This window comes from Antechinus flavipes, chromosome 1 (genome assembly GCF_016432865.1).
Source record: "Antechinus flavipes isolate AdamAnt ecotype Samford, QLD, Australia chromosome 1, AdamAnt_v2, whole genome shotgun sequence".
NCBI classification, from domain to species: Eukaryota; Metazoa; Chordata; class Mammalia; order Dasyuromorphia; family Dasyuridae; genus Antechinus; species Antechinus flavipes.
This window is the reverse complement of record NC_067398.1, coordinates 309100977-309121537: the sequence shown is the minus strand read 5'-3', so window position 1 is coordinate 309121537 and position 20561 is coordinate 309100977. Positions and strand designations below refer to the sequence as shown.

Here is a 20561-nt window from a genome sequence, read left to right as displayed (position 1 = left end):
AAAAAAAAATCAAATGAAGGTGGCCTTGCTGTACCAGATCTAAAATTATATCATAAAGCAGCAGTTACTAAAACCATCTGGTATTGGCTGAGAAATAGACTAGTTGATCAATGGAATAGGTTAGGTTCAAAGGACAAAACAGCCAATAACTTTAATAATTTAGTGTTTGACAAACCCAGAGATCGCAGTTTTTGGAATAAGAACGCATTATTTGACAAAAATTGCTGGGAAAATTGGAAATTAGTATGGCAGAAACTAGGCATTGACCCACACTTAACACTGTACACCAAGATAAGGTCAAAATGGGTTCATGACCTAGTTATAAAAAATGAGATTATAAATAAATTGGAAGAGCATAGGATACTTTACCTCTCAGACCTGTGGAAGAGAGAGGAATTTATGACCAAAGAAGAACTAGAGATCACTATTGGCCACAAAATAGAAAATTTTGATTATATCAAATTGAAAAGTTTTTGTACAAACAAAACAAATGCAGACAAGATTAAAAAGGAAACAATAAACTGGGAAACCATTTTTACAGTCAAAGGTTCTGATAAAGGCCTCATTTCCAAAATATATAGAGAATTGACTCTAATTTATAAGAAATCAAGAATTTCAAGGGAATTAATGAAAAAAAAAATCAAATGAAGGTGGCCTTGCTGTACCAGATCTAAAATTATATTATAAAGCAGCATGAAGAAATTGAAACTATTTATAGACATATGAAAATATGCTCCAAATCATTATTAGAGAAATGCAAATTAAGACAACTCTGAGATACCACTACACACCTGTCAGATTGGCTAGAATGACAGGGAAAGATAATGCGGAATGTTGGAGGGGATGTGGGAAAACAGGGACCCTGATACATTGTTGGTGGAATTGTGAGCACATCCAGCCAATCTGGAGAGCAATTTGGAACTATGCTCAAAAGGTTATCAAACTGTGCATACCCTTTGATCCAGCAGCGTTTCTACTGGGCTTATACCCCAAAGAAATACTAAAGAAGGGAAAGGGACCTGTATGTGCCAAAATGTTTGTGGCAGCCCTGTTTGTAGTGGCTAGAAGCTGAAAAATGAATGGATGCCCATGAATTGGAGAATGATTGAGTAAATTGTGGTATATGAATGTTATGGAATATTATTGTTCTGTAAGAAATGACCAGCAGGATGAATACAGAGAGGCTTAGAGAGACATACATGAACTGATGCTAAGTGAAATAAGCAGCACCAGAAGATCATCAGGAACTACCAAAATGTTCTTTCTTCCTTTAACCCTTTTTCCTCCAATCTCCCTACTTACTTTGATTTTCTCTCTCATATCAATGGCTGCTCATTCTACTTGCTTTGATTTTCTCTCTCGTATCAATGGCTGCTCATTCTACTTTCTGCATACTGCATCCATCCCAAAAGAGTAGCAGATCCTGGGGTAACTCTTGGCAGTAGGTTCAGTGTATTTTCTCACACTTTGGGATTAAGTTTCTTAGCCCATGGCTTAGCCCAATCCTAAAAGAAAAATTAGAAGTGCCATCTACTGACTCTTTTTCCACAGAAATCCTATTGGATATACTTAGTAGCCAGGAGCAAGTTTATGGTTCACTACTGAAACTTCTTTGTATTTTGAATTCTCTGTATTTTCATTTATGCTTAAGTTTTGGCCACATACCAAGTCTCATCTTCAGGTACTTCTCTCCTATGCCTTGTCTCATGATCAATCTAACACACGCCTCTGGCTCACTCTTGGCCCTTTCTGAAAAGTAAATACAGCACTTCAATAATAATGGACTACTGGTAAATAAGTACAAACTCCAACAGACCAAGCTTCCCAGCTATCCATCCCATCCTCTTACCATCCACTGTCATGTGCTCATTTCTATCCTTTCTCTAAGCAAATAATCACATAAATAGTAAGATTACTTCTAAAAAGAGTATGCTAATCAACTCTTCTGTGGTCTCACTTACATCCCAGTGACTTCCCAGCCCAAATAATTTTCCCTAGCCACCACACCCATATATGTGTTGCCTTATCCTATTAAAATGTAAATTCTTTGAAGACCGAAAATATCTCATTTTGTATTTATATCTTCAGGCTTAGGAGATAATAAATATTTAGCAGTCCTTTTATTCATTCAGAAGATGGTATAAAAGGATAAAATTTGGAGTTTTGAAACTTGACCTAAAATATGAGGCTGGCCAGGGTTTGACTGCACCTAAAACAGTAAGCATTTATTAAATACATAAAATATTCCAGATGAAGCAGCTAAGTAGCTCTATTGGATAGAGCACTGGGTCTGGAATCAAGAAAACATATGAGTTCAAATGTGGTCTCAGATACTTACTAGCTGTGTGACTCTGGGCAAGTCACTTAACCTCTGTTTAAAGTAATAGAGAAAAAAATGGCAAAACACTCCTCTACTACCTTTGCTAAGAAACTCCCATGGACACTATTGACATGTTATGGTCCACAGGGACATGAAGTGTCAGATACGACTGAACAACCGAACAACAACATATGCCAGGTATTGTACTAAATAATAGGAATACAATGACAAAAATGTAAAAGTCTTTGTCCTCAGAGAGTTTATAATTTTGGGGGGAGGAAATATGTGCCCTTATTAATATACACAGAACACATGCATGAGAATAAAATCTATGAATGGGAAGTACTATATAACAAGGCTGTAAAGGTAGGTTTGAGCCAGATTATGATTGACTCTAAATGGCAAAGAGGAGTTTAATTTAATCTTAAGTATAATAAAGAAGAGAGTTTGTTGAGCAATGGAATAATGTGATCTGACTTGTGCTTTAGAAATATCACTTTAGGGGCATAGGTGATGCAGTGGATAGAGCACCAGCCCTGAAATCAAGAGGACTTGAGTCCAAATCTGGCCTCAGATACAACATTTCCTAGCTGTGTGACCCTGAGCAAGTCACTTAACCCCAAATGTCTCAGCCAAAAAAAAAAAAAATATATATATATATATATTACTTTAACAACTTCATTGAGAGCAGACTGATGAGGCCAATTCCAATAGACTTATGATGGAGAGAGCCATCTGCATTCAGAGAAGATTATGAAGATGAATGTGAATCACAACATAATATTTTCACCTTTTTTGCTGTCATTTGCTTGTTTGTCTTTTTCTTTCTTATTTTTTCTCCTTTTTGATCTGATTTTTTTCTTCTGCAGCATGATAAATGTGGAAATATGTTTTAAAGAATTGCACATGTTGGCAGCCCTGTTTGTAGTGGCTAGAAGCTGGAAAATGAATGGATGCCCATCAATTGGAGAATGGTTGAGTAAATTGTGGTATATGAACGTTATGGAATATTATTGTTCTGTAAGGAATGACCAGCAGGATGAATACAGAGAGGACTGGAGAGACTTACATGAACTGATGCTAAGTGAAATGAGCAGAACCAGGAGATTAGTATATACCTCAACAACGATACTGTTTGAGGATGTATTCTGATGGAAGTGGATCTCTTCAATAGAGTGCTAATTCAGTTTCAATTGATTAAGGATGGACAGAAGCAGCTATACCCAAAGAAAGAACACTGAGAAATTAATGTAAATTGTTTGCATTTTTATTTTTCTTCCCAGATTATTTATACCTTCTGAATCCAATTCTCCCTGTGCAACAAAAGAACTATTTGGTTCTGCACACATATACTGTATCTAGGATATACTGTAACCTATTTAACATGTAAAGGACTGCTTGCCATCTGAGGGAAGGAGTGGAGGGAGGGAGGGGAAAAATCGGAACAGAAGTGAGTGCAAGGGATAATGCTGTAAAAAATTACCCTGGCATGGGTTCTGTCAATAAAAAGTTACTTAAAAAAAAAAAAAAGAATTGCACATGTTTAATATTGGATTGCTTGCTATCTAGGGGAGAGGGGATGTGGGAAAGGAGAGAGAAAAATTTGGAACCCAAGGTTTCACAAGAGTGAATGTTGAAAAATTTTTTGCATGTATTTTGAAAAATTAAAACTTTATACACCCACATACATACACACATACACACACACATATTTTAAAAGATAGAATAGACTGAAGAGATGAGGCAGGGAGAATTATTATAAAGCTTCTGCAATGGTTTAAGGAGGCAGGAATAACAGCCAGGACTAGAGGTGGTAGCCAAACTCCACGATTGTGAATTGGGATGAGTAGAAGCCCAGATAAAAACTAGTAAAATACAAATCTATACTGACTAAGAAACAAAAGCACACAAATTAGGAGGAAAGATATTTTTAGAGAGGAATTGAAGTTAAGTTGGAAAAAGGAAAAAAATATACATATCTCCTCATCCAGATACCAAATAATAGTAGTATGACATAGGAAGAATAATAGTAGAAAGCAGTTATTCATGGGAGGTAGAATCCAATAAGAGATACTGTAATATTTCAAAATTATGTTATTTTGTCTTTACCAGAATTACAAAGCTGAGAGGGACACCTCAGAGATCACCTACTCCAAACTGTAACTGACAGAGAATACTATTTACAACAAATTCAAAAAGTTAGTTCTGCTTAAAAACCTACAACCTGTGGAAGCAGTCCATTTCACTATGGAGCAGCATTAATTGTTAGGAATGTTTTTTTCTTAAAATAAGCTAAAATCTACCTTTCTAAAATTACTATCCACACCTCCTACTTCTGCCTTCTGAGTAATTTTAAACTCTCTTCCATTTAACAACCCTTCAATTATTTCTCTAGGCTAAACACATTAGTTTCTTCAACTAATACTTTAATAGTATGATCTTGAGGCCCTTAGCCATCCTCCTGCTCATCTTCATCTGGGAAACTCCAATTCAATATCCTTCCTAAAATGTGGTTCTCCAGACACAGTACTACATATGTGGCCTAAAGAGGGAAGGATATGTGAGACTATAACCTTACTTGTCCTGAATATTATTATTTGATGTCTAATATCAGATTAACTTCTTTTGGTTGCCACTCATACTATTGACTCATACTGAATATGCAATTGGTTAAAACCAAAAAAAAAAGAAAGAAAAAAATTTTTTTTCAAACAAACTGTTTATTTAGCTATTTTGCTTTAGCTATTTTCCCTTATTTTGCACCAGTGAAGTTTCCTTTTAATGCAATGTAAGACAGCCAGGAGCCATCATAGAAATAGCTATTCTTCCTTAACTTAGGGAATGTTTTTCAATTTCTTTGGTCAAAAAACTGATCATTCTATCATCAACCTGAGTAGCTAAGTGGTGTAGTAGCACTCCAGCAAGGCCTGGAGAAAGGAATATTCATCTTCATAAGTTCAAATTTGGTCTCAAATACGGGGCAAGTAACTTAATCCAATTTACTTCAGTTTGTTCATCTGTAAAATGAGCTAAGAAGGAAAATGGCAAACCATTCCAGTATCTTTGCCAAGAAAATTCTAAATGGAATCCTGAAGAGCTGGACATGACTAAAAACAAACAAACAAACAAAAGAAAAAAACAAAAAAAAAAAAAAACCACAAAACAAAAAAAATTGACCTATGGATGAGCCTCTCCAAAATGCAGGTCATCACTGGGCTCACACTTGCACTTCCCAATTTAGTAAACCCTTTGAATTGTTTGCATAGTCTTTGAGAAATCAGACCCCCTTCATACCATTGATGATGAGTGAGGTATCTTTTGCTCAGAGACATGAGTTCACGAGTGCAGAAGGGAAAGAATTTGCTAACTCCCAGAGGCTATGTGGCAAAGAGGCTTTATTTTAAAAAACAAAACACCAAGAGGCATTCTCTTAGCGAGCATATTTTTCTCAATGGAGAGAGATATGCAAAGAATCATTTTTTTGAAGACCCATCTTATGTGTAAGTCTAGGGAAAGTTTGATAATTCTCAATTGAATGTGAAATCTTGCCTAGAATTGTAACAAGATCAATAGGAGCTTGATTTGCTCTTGAATGGCACAGCTTATCATACTGAGAGGATATGAGACCATTTGGAAATATAGATCAAAAGAGACATGGTTTCTGTGATTTTACATAATTTTACAGAGTCCTCAGGTCATACAGAGTTCACCCTGTCACCATGAGATACTGAAGCAGAATTCTAGTGAATTTAGGAAAGAAAAAAAGGCTAGCAATAAAACCTATTGCCTCATATGTCTATATACAAATGCACAATAAATGCAGCTGTGTCCTCTGGCATTATCGTAGGTAGACTTATATCTAAATCCATATTGCTGCTCTGCCTTCCCTTCTGAATCAGGAGCTGTTAAACCTTCCCAATTACGGGGTCTAGTAATTTACAGTGCACCTGCATTGAGTCGCCACATGTAGCTTCATTCCCAAACTACTATTACCAGTCATGCCTAATTCCCAGGCATTCAGAAAAATCTCCGGCCATGGTCTAGTACAGTGCTTCTTTACCAATTTTACCTCAGCCAGAGGTCTTCAGAGAGATCTGGCCACTGCTTCACTGAGCAGTGGTTCTAACAGGCAGGACAACATGCATGCAAGTTCAAGGTCTTTATTCCACGTATTCACATCCTGCTCTAGTCCTACTTACTCCTGCTCACTCTTAGTAAGCTCCTGACAAACTCCTAGTAAAACTCCACCTGCTTCCTGGTCCTCACTGCTTATATGGATCTATGAGGTCACATGCACAGCCAATTAGAGAAGGAGACGTCTCCCACTGGTGACTAGATCTCAATGATACCAGAGCTTCTGCTCACGAGGCAGTCCACTCTGTTCACAGAATATCACATCCAGGGATCTCAGGCTTCAAGACCTTTGCACTTCCTGATTGCATTGTCTGTGCTTCCTCTTCGGACCCTTACAAATATGAACTGGAAATCTTAATGCATGGAGACAAATTCAACTTGATATCAATGAACATGATGAAAATATGGCTCTAGGAAATTATGTCCTATTGTCAAAGAATAGAAAAGATAAATGAGATAGATAGCACTGTATATTAAAATAATATGTGAATGTAAAGAAATTCCTACACTAGACAAGAAGCAATCATGATAGAAAATATTTAGATGAGCATCAATGGAGAAAGACAGAAAAGATATAGTAACAGAAATATACTACAGAATACCTCACCAGGAGGAAATAAAGGAAACAGATTCCAAACATTACTATTATAATATAGTTAGGCAATTTCAATAATTATTTAAATCATTTTTTAAAAGTTCATTATAATTGTTCTCACTTTGTCAAAATTTCTGACTTGCCCAGTGATAACAAGGGCTTTACGTAAACACTCAATTTGCCAACCAATAACGATAAACATGAACCTAATCCTGACCAGTAAGGATGAATTTTTTTCTTTTAAAATGTTAATTTTTTTCCAATTCCATGTAAAGTGTTCCAAATTTCCTCCATTCTTCCCTAGCCCCAAGAAGGTAAACAATTTGAAATGGGTTATATGTGTAATTATGTAAAATATATTATCATATTTGTCATGTTATAAAAGAAACAAACCAAAAGAAAATACACATATACAAGAAAATAAAAATAGTATACTTTAATCTGCATTCAGTGTTTTCTTCTGGATGTGAATACCATTTTTCATCATATGTCCTTTGGAACTGTCTCGATCATTATATTGATGAGAAGAGCTAAGTCATTCATAGTTGATCACCATATAATGTTGCTATAAAATGTTTTCCAGGTTCTGTTTATTCATTTTGTATCAATTCATTTAAGTCTTTACAGTTTTTCTGAAATCCCAAATTTGTTGGAAAAATAATGAGAACTTCGGAAGGAAAAAAAAAAATCAAATTCACTTTAGAATTCATGTTTGAGAAAAAGGGTAAGCATATCTTGACATTTAAGAATTTAGAACAAGAGATTTCCAGAGCTCAGAAAGATTAAGCTTATAGCCTAAAATTCTACAGACAGACAGACAGACAGACAGACACACACACACATAGTCAGTTCGAAAGAAAAACTTTTAAAAGTGATTAGGATGAAAAGAAGGAACTGCCTAGAGAAACAAGCCAGATATCCAAGAAACTAATTAATCAACAATTAAAAAAAAAAAAGATGTCTTATAAGGTGGCAGCAAGACTGTTTAAGAGAGATGTACATGTAAAAGGTGGGGAACAAAACCTGAAGAAAATGTAAGAAAAAAGTCAGAAGAGACCAAAAAAACCAATTTTTTTTTAAAGTTTACTGACATGTTTTGTTTTAACATATATATATCAAAACAAACACTGCCCCTATAGAAAAATGTTCCTTGAGAGTAGTAAACAAAATTACCTTAGTTTGAGTGCTGAGAGAATACTTTCTGCTTTTGAAGCTTACTGTCTACAGAGAAAAGGAAGGATGTGTGCTATAACTTTGATAATAAAGAAGCAACAATGTTTATTGCATTTGGCCTGAGTTTTGTTGCTTCTCAGAAGAGCTTTTTATTTGTACTGTTGTCTGTCTACACCATGCAAGGTGCTCTGTTAGACAATGGGGATACAAAGACAAAGAATAAGACAGTCCCCCAATCTGTCCTCTAGAATCTGATGTTTTACTGGGGGAGGGAAAGAAGTGTATAACATGTAAATTCAAAGTAACTGTGGGATAAAGGGGACAAAGTTCTAACAACTGGGAAAATGAAGAAAAGCCTGTTATAGAATGTAGCACTTGAACTAAGCCTTGAAAGAAACTAAGGATTCCAAAAGGTGTGGGTGAGGAAGGAGTGAATTCAGACATGGGAAAGAATCTGTGCAAAGACAGAGATAGAAGAGGGAATGCTGTGTAGATGGAATAGAAAGATGAATCTGGATGATACATAGAACACATGAGGGTTTGTGTAATCATCTTGAAAAGTTAGGTTGCATTGAGAAGGGCTTTAAATGCTTAAGGAGACTGCATTTTATCTTTAAGGCAATTGGGAGCCCCTGAAGCTTCTTAAGTAAGAGTGACATGGTTAGACTTGTGCTTTAGGAATGCCTTTTTGTAGCTGTATGTAAAATGCATTAGAGGAGAAAAGATGGCTATTGGATAGTAAGATATTACTTTAATATGCCAGGTGAGAAAGGATGCAGTCCTCCATTTCTATTAGGCTACTTGCGATATGAATAGAAGGGGATTGATATAACAGATATTCTGAAGGTAGAACTAACAGAAGGGAAGTTGAGAAGGATACTTAGAAATGGAAGAATTGTGGTGCCTTAACATAAAAGAAAAGTTAGGTGAAAGAGTATGTTTGAAGGATAAAAGATTTCAATTTTGTATTTGTTAAGAAGCATATGGGATATACAACAGGTATTTAGAATTATGGAACTAGAGATTCAGCAAATGAAAAGGGTTGCATACCGTATTTTCCCGATAATAAGACCTATCCGGAAAATAAGCCCTCCCCTTACTGTGTAAGATTCCTCTAAAATAAGCCCTCCCCCAAAAATAAGCCCTATTGAGATTGCTACTGTAGTGAAGGGGATCCCCTGCGCTACAGGCTACATTACGGTACCCTCTGTATGCACCGTTGGTGAAACGCACGCCACGCTCCGAGCTGCATCCAATCAGAGCTGCAGCAGTGAGCGCGTCATCCTGTTCTTCCCCAGTGATTTGCTTGCTGGCGCCATTGAGAGCAGTGCCGCGGAGGAGAGCTGAGGCAGGACAACATAAAAACCCGGTATGTAAGCGGGAGTGAGGGGGCATGATGGAGGATAAAAGAAGAACTCAGCCAGCATTCACCAACGCTTGCAGAGAGAATAGATCAAGTAATGATTCCTGCAGGAATGATTGCCTATCTCCAGACCCTTGATATTGCAATAAATAAGCCATTCAAGGACCATTTGCGCATGGAAGTCAATGACTACATTGAAAATAGAATGGAAAGAAATCAACGTGGAAACTTTGTGAAGCCCTGTCTGCAAGAAGTCATGATTTGGGTGAAGAAATCATGGGATAAAATTAGTGACAGCTGTGTCGCCAAGGCACTACGAGCAGGTTACCGGACAAGACATGTTCATTTAAAGAGAGCTATATTGCTGGACATGACAGATTGGGTCCACTTCTTCTGAAGGAAATAAGAGGCGCAAGACATCCAGGACAGAATTCAGGGTATGGACACTTATGACAATGTTGTTGAAGAAGATGACATGATCATTATTGAATAAAGGTCCTTTTTTTGGTTCACATTTACCTGTTTATTAAAATTGTCAATGTTCATTAAAATAAGCCCTCCCCTGAAAATAAGCCCTCTGGGTTTTTTTTTTTTCTGTCCAAAAAATTAATAAGACAGTGTCTTATTATCGGGGAAACACGGTATGAGGATTTGGGAACCACCCACAGCAAGAATGCAGGTTGATTAGAATTTGTGAGATAGAAGAGGATTAAGACAATAATAGCCTCAGGATATACTCATCCACAGTGATGATACAAAAAGAGACAAAGATGAATCCATCAGGCAGGTAAGAGGAAAAACACAATAGAGTAGGTGTCACAAAAGTCTAGAGAAAAATGTGTAATGCTGGAGAAACTGAGCAAGACAGAGATTAGAGACCAATTCAATAGTTTATTAAATGGAGAGAAATACTGGGACCAATAGATCCATGTTTGGTCCCAGGGCTGGATGAGACTATCATCTCAAAGAGTCCAGCAATCAAATATCAGACGGCAAGCTATTTATAGGATAACAAGAACAATGACATAATGGCAGAGGTACCTGGGTGGGGATAACCTAATGTGGGGGAGGCCCCTAGGATGACACAATGGAGGAAGGTTACTGATATTCTAATGATATCTAAAGTGGATAAACCTTTATCCTGTCAAACATTAAGAAGGAATGTCTCTAATCTAAAGATATAAAACCTTTATCTCATCAACCATTTAAGAGGGAATGATTATAGCCTGGGGATTTGGGGCAGAGCAACTGAGGTAGACCTTTATCTCATCAAACCTTAAGAGGGAAAGGTTATAAACCTGAGGGAGAATAACTAAATAGGACAATTGGAGAAACTGGGTCACGACATTAAAAGGGAACTTTGGCACAACAAAAGAATCCAAAAGAAGGGGGTGATTACTCTTGGCTCTACTTTATTCATTCTGTACCATTTCATATAACTTTTTCCTTAGTAAACTATGTTTTTGATATTACTGTTAGGCAATATTGCTGAGGTTATGTTTTCAGGTTCCCTTTAGTAAGGAACCAAATGATAAGGTCTAAATTTAGGGAACCAAAATGAGATTAGGGTTTCTGGTGGTCAGGGAGTTAAATGATAAGGTCTAGTGGCAGGTTCGGGGTTCAGGGAACTAAATGGAGAGGTTTGGCTTTCCTGTGTAATGTCGGAGAAACTGAGCAAGATAGAAATTAGAGAACAATTTAATCATTTATTTAATGGAGAGATTTACTGGGACCAAATGAATCCATGGTTTGGTCCCAGGGCTGAATGAGACTATCATCTCAAAGAATCCAGCAGTGAATGACATAATGGGGGAGGTACCTGGATGTGGATGACCTAAGGGGGAGGCATCTAGGATGACATAATGGGAGGTATTGGAGAGGCTCCTGATATTCTAATGATGTCTAAAATGGATAAAGACCTTTATTCCATCAAAGATTATGAGGGAATGATTATAGCTTAAGGTCTAAGATATAAGACCTTTATCCTGACATTAAGAGGGAATGGTTATAACCTGAGGCAGAGTAACTGAATAGGACAATTAGGGAAACCGGGTCAGCACATTATAAGAGAACCGGGGCACAACACCTGCACCCCCTTGGGATTTGGCACAAGGGTAGGGAGTTTGGGAGAACTCCCTTCTGGTGGTGCAGAGATTCTCTGTAAAGGAATTTACAGACCCAAAAACCTAGATTGATTAAAAAAAAAAAAAAAAAAGGTTTAATTATAGGGATTGGGAAGTAAGATTAGAAATCCTGTCAAAGAGGTGCAAAGTTAGGGAAATAAGTGAGATTTTCTCCTTCAAGGATTTTTAGAGTTTCAGGGTCCCTTTTTCAATATATCTTTTTTTTTTTAAGTGGAGTTTATTTCATTTTGCTTATTTGAATATTTTTGCTAATAATTACTGTTTGGATAAAAATTTCTTTTTCAAAGTGTCATTATTTTAGCTTAGAATAAACTGAGGCTTGTGGTAAATTCTAAAGAAAAAATACTAAAAAAGAGCTCTTTGGGACTATACTGGGAACAAAGGGAAAATGAAAGATGGCAAGGGGCTGCTACTTAAATGGACTGGATAATAATAGGGAGAGAAGACAGTTATTAAATTCATATAATTTCTATCATGAAGATATTGATCTTCACAGCAGGAAATACTACATAAATAGCACAAAAATAGAGCTGTAAAAGAATACTTCATTATACTAAATGAATTTAAGTCACCAGGTTAGGGCAAATTATAACCTTGGAATTAAAAAAATTGACATGTGTGAATACTGAGCCACCATTATTACTCAGCCTTGAAAATTCACAGACAGAGAAAAGAAAGGAAAAAAAGCCATAGTACTAGGGACAGAAATGTGCTAATTTTCAATGAAGAGGAGAGGGCAAAATCTTCAAAATATAAATTGATAAGCTTGACTGAAAATACTGGTAAAGTTCTAGAATGGATAATAAAAGGGATAGTTTGTGAACATTTAAAGATGGAAATGGTGAACAAAATCCAGCAAAAGCTTTTCCTTAAAAAAAAATTTTTTTTTTATTATTAGACTGGGAGATCAAGAAAACACCACAGATACTGTATTATACCTTAATTTCAGGAAAGCATCTGAAAAAGTCTTCAATCTTGTGCACAATGGGAGTTACAAGATAGTTCCAAACTAGTTGAATAATTGAATATAAAGACAGGTCATTAATACAAGGATGTCAATTTGGGTAAATGTCTCTAATGAAAAGCCCGAGAAATCTGTTCTTGGCTTTGTGATGTGTAACTTTTTAAAAATCAAACTAATATGAGCACACGGTTGGCACATTTAATTGCATGCTTAATTTCAGATGATACAAAGAGATGATTAATGTCATTTTCTAAAAAGTCTCAACAGTCTAGAAAAAAGGGCCAAAACTAATGACATTTAATAGAAACCAACTGCATACATACAAAAAAAAAAAAAACCCACACATATATGATATGGGAAGACTCATGAAGCCAGCAGTTCATATTAAATAAAAAAAAAAAAAAAAAAAAGGAGCTTTACAGAACAACTAGCTTAAAATCCATTCAACAATACAAGGCAACCCCTTCCCCCCAAAAGTAATTAAACCTTAATTTATATTAAGAGAAGCACAGAATCCAGAACAAAGGACATTATTTATACTCTTCTTTTGTCAGATTACATATAGATTTATTATGTTCAGCTTAGAGCATACTTTAGAAAGAATACTGGAAAAGATGAGACAATCAGAGAAGAGCAACCAAGATAGTAAGGAGACAGGCGATTTTACCATAACAAGATTAGTTAAAGAAGCTAAGGATGTTTAACTTGGATAAAAACACGAGGGGAACATGATAGCTGTCTTCAAGTACTTAAAAGGCTCTAAGGTAAAAGAGATTAAATTTCTCCTGCTTCAGCCTAGTAAGCCAAACAAGAAACAACAAAGGCAAGTTGCAGAGAAACAGGGTTCAGTTTGTTGTAATAGAACAATTTCCTAAATAAAGTGAGGTGTCAAAGTAGAATGGGCTGTATCAGTAAGTCTGCAAGCAAATGAAGAATTACCACTTAACATCAAGAGTATTTTAGAGATTATTACTTTTTTTTAAAGTGCAAATTTAGCCTTATGAGATTTTTTTTTCCTTCAAAGGTACAAAAGCAATGTAATATTCCATGATTTGGTCTTGGTGAAATCAGCTCCCCGCAAAACAATCGAGAAAACAAATATAACAAACTTGTGGTGAATGCAGTGAGATGTTTTTATAGCTATAAATAACATATATATACACAGAAGTATATATACATATGAGCACATGAGCACATCTATATACAGAGGCATCAATAAGTTGCAATTAAAGGAAGACATCAGCAAGAGATAGGAAATACTTAATACATGGGCTCCTATTCAGCTGCAAGTAGATTAGATTACCTCAAAGGTGCCTTCAAACTCTTATAAGAGATTCTGTAGTTCTGTAATTGTATAGTCCTTGTATATGAAGATAATACTATCAATCTCCCCAGTGTCTACAAATCCACAGAATATACATTTAAGAATTGCTTTTCTAAGAGAAGAAATAGGTTTTTGGCAGTTTTAGTTCAGGTTAGTTGTATTTTAGGATCAGTGAATACAGCAAAGCTAAATGTCACACCTAACTTAAAACCATATGATCACAATGAATACAGTGCTTTTTTTTTTTTTTTAATAGCTTTTTATATGCAAAACATATGCATGGGTAATTTTTCAATATTGACTCTTGCAAAAACTTCTGTTTCAACTTTTCCTCTCCTTCCTCCCCCCTTTCCCATCCCTCCCCCCCATGGCAGATAGACCCATAAATGTTAAATATGTTAAAGTGTATGTTAAATACAATATATATACATATTTATGCAGTTATCTTGCTGCACAAGAAAGATTGGATTTAGAAAGAAGGTAAAAATAATCTGAGAAAAAAAAAATGCAAGCAAACAATAACAGAAAGAGTGGAAATGCTATGTTGTGGTCCATACTCATTTTCCAGTGTTCTTTCTCTGGATGTAAAGTACAGAGCTTTTAATATGTGAGCTATACCATTAGAAATATAAATCTGCTTCAATAAGTCATATTCCAAAACTAAATACCGTAATATCTAGATTATCTGCTATTTGGAGTTATTTGCACCTTAGTTTCCCTTCATTTGTGCAAATAAAATTGACATTGTTTCAAGTTCTAAAATTTTATCAATCTAACCCCATTATAAATTATCTGCTATGAAGTACTGTGCTGTATTAATTCTGTTAATACAAGAGACATGGGGAAGATCATGCTGTGCACACTGATTGCACTACTAAAGTCACATGACTTTAGCTTTCTGCTAATACTTATTCATTTTTTGCAAGCTCACCTATCAATCCAAGTCTAAAATAAAGCAAACTTGATGCAACCTAAGATAACGCACACTTATCAAATGGCAGGATGATCTCCAGCACGGCAGTCCTGGAAATAAGCCAGGCTTATTTTTTGAAGCCATGTTCACCACAGTGAAACTCCACTATGCTTATTCTGTGTGAAGAATCAAGAACAGCAGACTATGCAAAAAGCTATTGGATGGAGAGATAAAAGAGACAAAGGCAAAGCTGAGGTGTAAGAGTGAATATATCACCATGGATGCCCTGACTGATAACAGTTATAGCTAGTTATCTAACATGGGTTAGTGGTCTCTTTACTAACCACAAATCTAAAATCCCAAACACAGAATTAATGGAAAGGGTTACTGATAGAATTTTTTTTCAGTCACTCTGGCTCATAAAGATATGAATTGTCTTTATTCTTACCAAATAACTCTGTGGTTAGGTAAATCACCTCCCCTGTTCCTTACCTTTTTACCTATAACATAAGATGACCACTGGAATAAGTTACTCTTTAAGTCATGGTATTTCAGAAAGGGTCCTGCTGCCTCATGCTACCCCAAAATACATATCTCTAAAATCCTACAACAACAGAGCTTTACATTACAGCTAGGTTTAAATCCATTCAATATGACAAGGCAGCACATTCTTCCTTGGGGTTACCAAGCTCTTTTAAAATACAAACAACCCAGGGAAGGGATACAAAGGGAAACTTAAGTTTCATATTTCAGTATAAATTTATATATCAGATGCTTACAACTAAAAGAAAGACACTAAAGAACCAGGAGTTTTGAAGGGATCATTTAGGAAATAGGGCATTATTCCAGGGAGGATATGGATATCCCTGGGAAGAATTCTTAATCAAAAGGCATTATGGAATCATTGAGGGCCTGGTGAAACACAAAAAGGAGAGATGGGACTAAAATCCCTGACTTTGCTGGGAGGTGAGTTGTATGGATCCCATTTGGAGTACGAAGAGTGGAAAGATGATGAGAAAATAAACATAAACCAAATATATACTTCCTTCTCCTTTCTGATCTCCCTGTCTGGAGGGGAAAAAAAAAGATCACTTTAAACAATCTATTTTAAATGTATTAGAAACAGGTATTTATCACTGCTCCTCTACAATTAATTTCATCTAAAGGTCACTTCAGGATTTAAGGATTGCTGTCAATACAAGGTACTGCTAAAAAGTATTAGCTCTAAATTTCTCAAGGAGTTAAGTAATTCACATGCTTGCTCAGTTGATGTTTACACTGGTAGAGAGAGAGCTCTCTTTCTACTTAGTAGCTATGGCATCACAATCCCATTTGTCAGCCTCAGGGTTCATTTATTCCCCAGGAAGCAGGTTCTCGAGCAATTGCCAGAGAATTGCACTCTCTTTTCTGTTGAGTGAACTGAAATGAGGCTTTCTTCCTTTCCCATCATTTACAGCTTTCTAAACAAAAAGCCTCCAAAGACCCACTACTCCAAGAGGCTTTTAGCCAGACTTTGCTCCTGGCTCATGTTTCTTAAGGGTGAGAACCCAGCATCAAAGAAAAAGCAGCTAGAGCACTATGGAGGCTAAATGTGCAAAAATAGAAAGGGGCAAAATAAAAGCTGACTAGGCAAAGAGTTCTTAGAGGAACCCAAAAAACAGAATTTGGAGATGCATGATAATCTAAGAAATCTATCAAAGAAGGACAAGGTTTAGAAAGTAACTGATGAGCTACTGGTGCAGAAGGCTAATGGAAAAACAGCACTGAAGAACAATGAATGACAGAAATAGGCTGGCTTTTTAGGGAACAAAATTGATATAATATAGAGCAATTGCATTCAAAGACTCCTTGTCATACTGATGAGGTCTAGATATGGGTTACCTAAATGAAATTAGGGTTTAATTGAGGTCTAGTGGCAGGTTCGGGGTACAGGGAGTCAAACAGAGTTCCCCTGCAACCCCATTGGATTTGGTGCAAGGTTTACGGCCTTAAATGAAGTCTAGTAGTGGCACAAGAGTCCCTAAAAAAGGAATTTATTGGCCCGAAAAGCTAGAGTGATAAAAAGAGGTTTATTATGGGGTTTGGAAGTAAGGTTAAAGCATAGTTAAGGAAATAGGTGAAGAAAGTGATAAAAGAACACTGGTCACAGAGTTCCAGTGGACAGAAAGTCCTGACATGCCAGGCATAAGGCTGGCATGTTTGGGACCTCTGCAAAGAGGGGGTCCCAGTGTGGCCCTTTTATAATGGGAGATTTAGCTAGAGGGGCCTGTGGGTATAGCCCCAAAGTTGGCTCAGATCTAGTGGGGGTGGGACCCATCTGGATTTTCTATTGGAATTCAAAGGGACCAGGATTTGTGAATCAAAAGGTAATTACATTAAAATTGTAATTGTAATTGTAATTGTAAATTACAGATTACAAGATGTAATTGTAAAAAAAGGGTTGGGAATCAGAAAGAAAGGAATCTTAAAGGGACCACACCTGCCTCAATACCACTGCACTGTCCTGTTATTGAAAATGCTCATCTATAAATCCATAAATAATGGAATTTGTGAATTAATAAATTAGACAATCTGTATTATATTTTACATTTTTTGTGTATACAATAGAGACAGCATGGGATAACAGAGAACTGGTTTCAAAGTCAGAAAACCAGGGTTTAAATTCTGCCTGTGACACATACTGGCTGCATAACACTGGGCAAATCACCCTTTCATGTCCCCAAGAGTGCAAATGTATGGGCAAAGTGTGGACATGACAAGGGGAGCTCTGAAATCAATCAATATCTCTCCCTCTCCCTTTCTCTCTCTGTGACTTTGGGGGAAAGATTAGGAAACTGGAACACTTCTACTTAGCCGCATATCTACATTTTTATCCAACTCTATTGAGTTGGACATTAGTCCATGAATACTAATTCAAATGGAAAATTTCTATTCAATTCCGAAAATCTCTATCTGATTCCAACTCAAACTGCTCCCCAGCCTCCAGCCAAAGTTTCACTTATAAAAAGAGGCAACTTGGGGCTCATTCCTTGCAGAGGACCTAATCAAGCCAAGGAACCTCTCTCTCCCCTTGGCATAGCTGCAAACCTCTGGCCGCTGAAAAGACATTCTTTTTCAGTGTTACTTCTCTTTATCTCTCTCTCCACCTATTTTCCTAACAGCACTTTATTCACTCTCTGTCAGGATTTCTCTGCTAGATCTTTACTTCTCTGTTGGGACCTCGTCACTAAGAAACTCAGCCTGCAAAAGCTGACTTCTCAGTTTTAATAATAAACTTCTTTTGCCAGTTTAACTTTTTAAGTTCATAAATTCATTTATGAAGGACCTGTGCCGACCAGAATGGGGTTCCCACAACTCCCTGTCCTGCATTGAACTTCATCATTTTTGGCTCTCTGACCAGGAATCAAGGGGAACAAAACCTCAAAAGACATGCATTGGCAGAAGTTTACTCACCAGAGAGTTCCTTATGCCAATAGACCTGATCCCTATCCCCTCATTCATTTAACATCAAAAACCACCAATGTGTCTTTGTATTCTTCCATTCCAAATGGTTACTGTGGCATTTTCTATTTCTTCATCTTGGAATATAATCTGTTTAATTCAAAGTACTTATGCTCAGCTTAATCTGAGTAAAAATCTATCTTTACTATGGTAAATATACTGATAGTAAAAATCTTATTTACTCAGGCATCATTAATTATTATTATTGATATAATCAACAATTCCATAGTACTTTAAGATTCACAACGTGTTTGATACATATTACCCAATTTGTTACAATGTTCCTGTGACATAAATACCGTGGGTATCATTATCACTGTTATTACTATCATTCCCATTTTATGGATGAGGAAACAGGAGCTCTGAGAAATCAAGCAAGTTGTCCATCATCACATAGCTAGTAAATGTCAGAGGTGGCATTCAAACCTTTAACTTCTACTCTAAGTCTAACCTTTTCATTCTACCACATCACCTTTTAGCATAATATAGAATTCAAAATTTAGTCACAGGGTAAATGAACTCAAAGGTAAACTGTTCTGCAGACCAAAATACCTTTTCCAAAGGAAAGATTACTGCAAACAGGAACATAAAGGCAGGTGATTTTATTTTGTTATTTGTTTTGTTGTTCAGTCATATCTGGCTCTTTGTGGCCCCATTTGGGGTTTTCTTGGCAGAGATGCCAGAGTGGTTTACCATTTCCTTCTCCAATTCATTTTACGGATGAGAAAACTGCAACAAACAGGGTTAAGTGATTTGTTCAGGAACATACAGGTAGTAAGTGTCTGAGGCTAGATTTGAACTCAAGAAGATCATTAGGCTGGGTACTCTATGCACTTTACCATTTAATTATCTGGAGTAGCAATAGACCACTATCCTTTTCATCATGCATATGTTCTCATTCCTCTTGGTTTTCCTCTACTTTTTCTCCCTTTTTCCGTCTTTTAAGCCTACCATGACCATTTCACTTATCCCTCACTATAAAACAATTTTACCCTGTATATTAGAGAATCTCATACATGATTTAGTAGATAAGAATAATTTGAGATTAGCCCACTGATATTTATGGCTAATGGTGGCTTTAAACTTGATGAATCATTTAGAGAAAATAGAATATACTGTAAACAAGATTAAGAGCAGTGATAATTAGGGTTAAAGCACATAAAGTGATTTTCTTCTTTCTTTATGTCATTAAAAAAAAACTATTATAATGGCAACAAGAAGATTATATGATAATCAATTCTGATGGACATAGCTCTTTGATGATTCAGATGATTCAGATCAGTTCCAGTGATCTTGTGATGTAGAGAGCAATCTACACCCAGAGAGAGGACTATGGGAACCGAGTGTGGACCACAACATAACATTCTCATTCTCTCTTGTTGTTGGCTTGCATTTTGTTTTCTTTCTCAGTTTTTTTTTTCCTTCTTGATCCTATTTTTCTTGTGCAATAAGATAACTGTATAAATATGTACACATATATTGGATTTAACATATATTTTAACATATTTAACATGTATTGGATTACCTGCCATCTAGGAAAGGGAGAGGAAAATTTAGAACACAAGGTTTTGCAAGGGTCAATGTTGAAAAATTACTCATGTGCATTTTTGGTAAATAAAAAAATTTAATAACAAAATAAAATAATTTTTAAAAAACCCACTCTAGCAGTTATCAAGCATTTGCAAACAAAAGTTTTTATGCAATTATTAAATTTCTTTTTGTCCATTTTGTCAGAAAGGTATCACATCCACAAGAAAAGAATATCAGTCTTGAGCCAAAGAACCTGGGTTCAAGTCTCAGCACAATCATTCAACTTTGTATAAGTCACTTTATTTTTCTCATATGCCAAAAGGAGAGATGAATACACATTCTATATACCTACTACAGAATGAGGAGGAAACTATCTTTAAGCTTTATAATACACTAAGTATATGTGACATGACTATCACAGGAGGAGAGGCAAAGGAAGGTGATGTGGATGAGAGCTAGTTTTGGAGTAAAACCCTACCCCAGATTCACATTGGGTACTACACTTCATTTCACCTTTCAGTACTTACAGGCAACTTTCAGACAGGAAATTAACAAAGAGATGCTAAACTGCATTAGCAGATGGAATTTTCACACTGGATA

At 36.1% G+C, this 20561-nt stretch overlaps 1 protein-coding gene across 2 annotated transcripts in view; it reads right to left on the bottom strand.

The window, feature by feature from the left end:
* The window catches only part of CDIP1 (cell death inducing p53 target 1), a 63716-nt gene that overhangs the window by 21429 nt on the left and 21726 nt on the right, over window positions 1–20561 (bottom strand). The gene's annotated exons all lie outside the window — the stretch shown is intronic.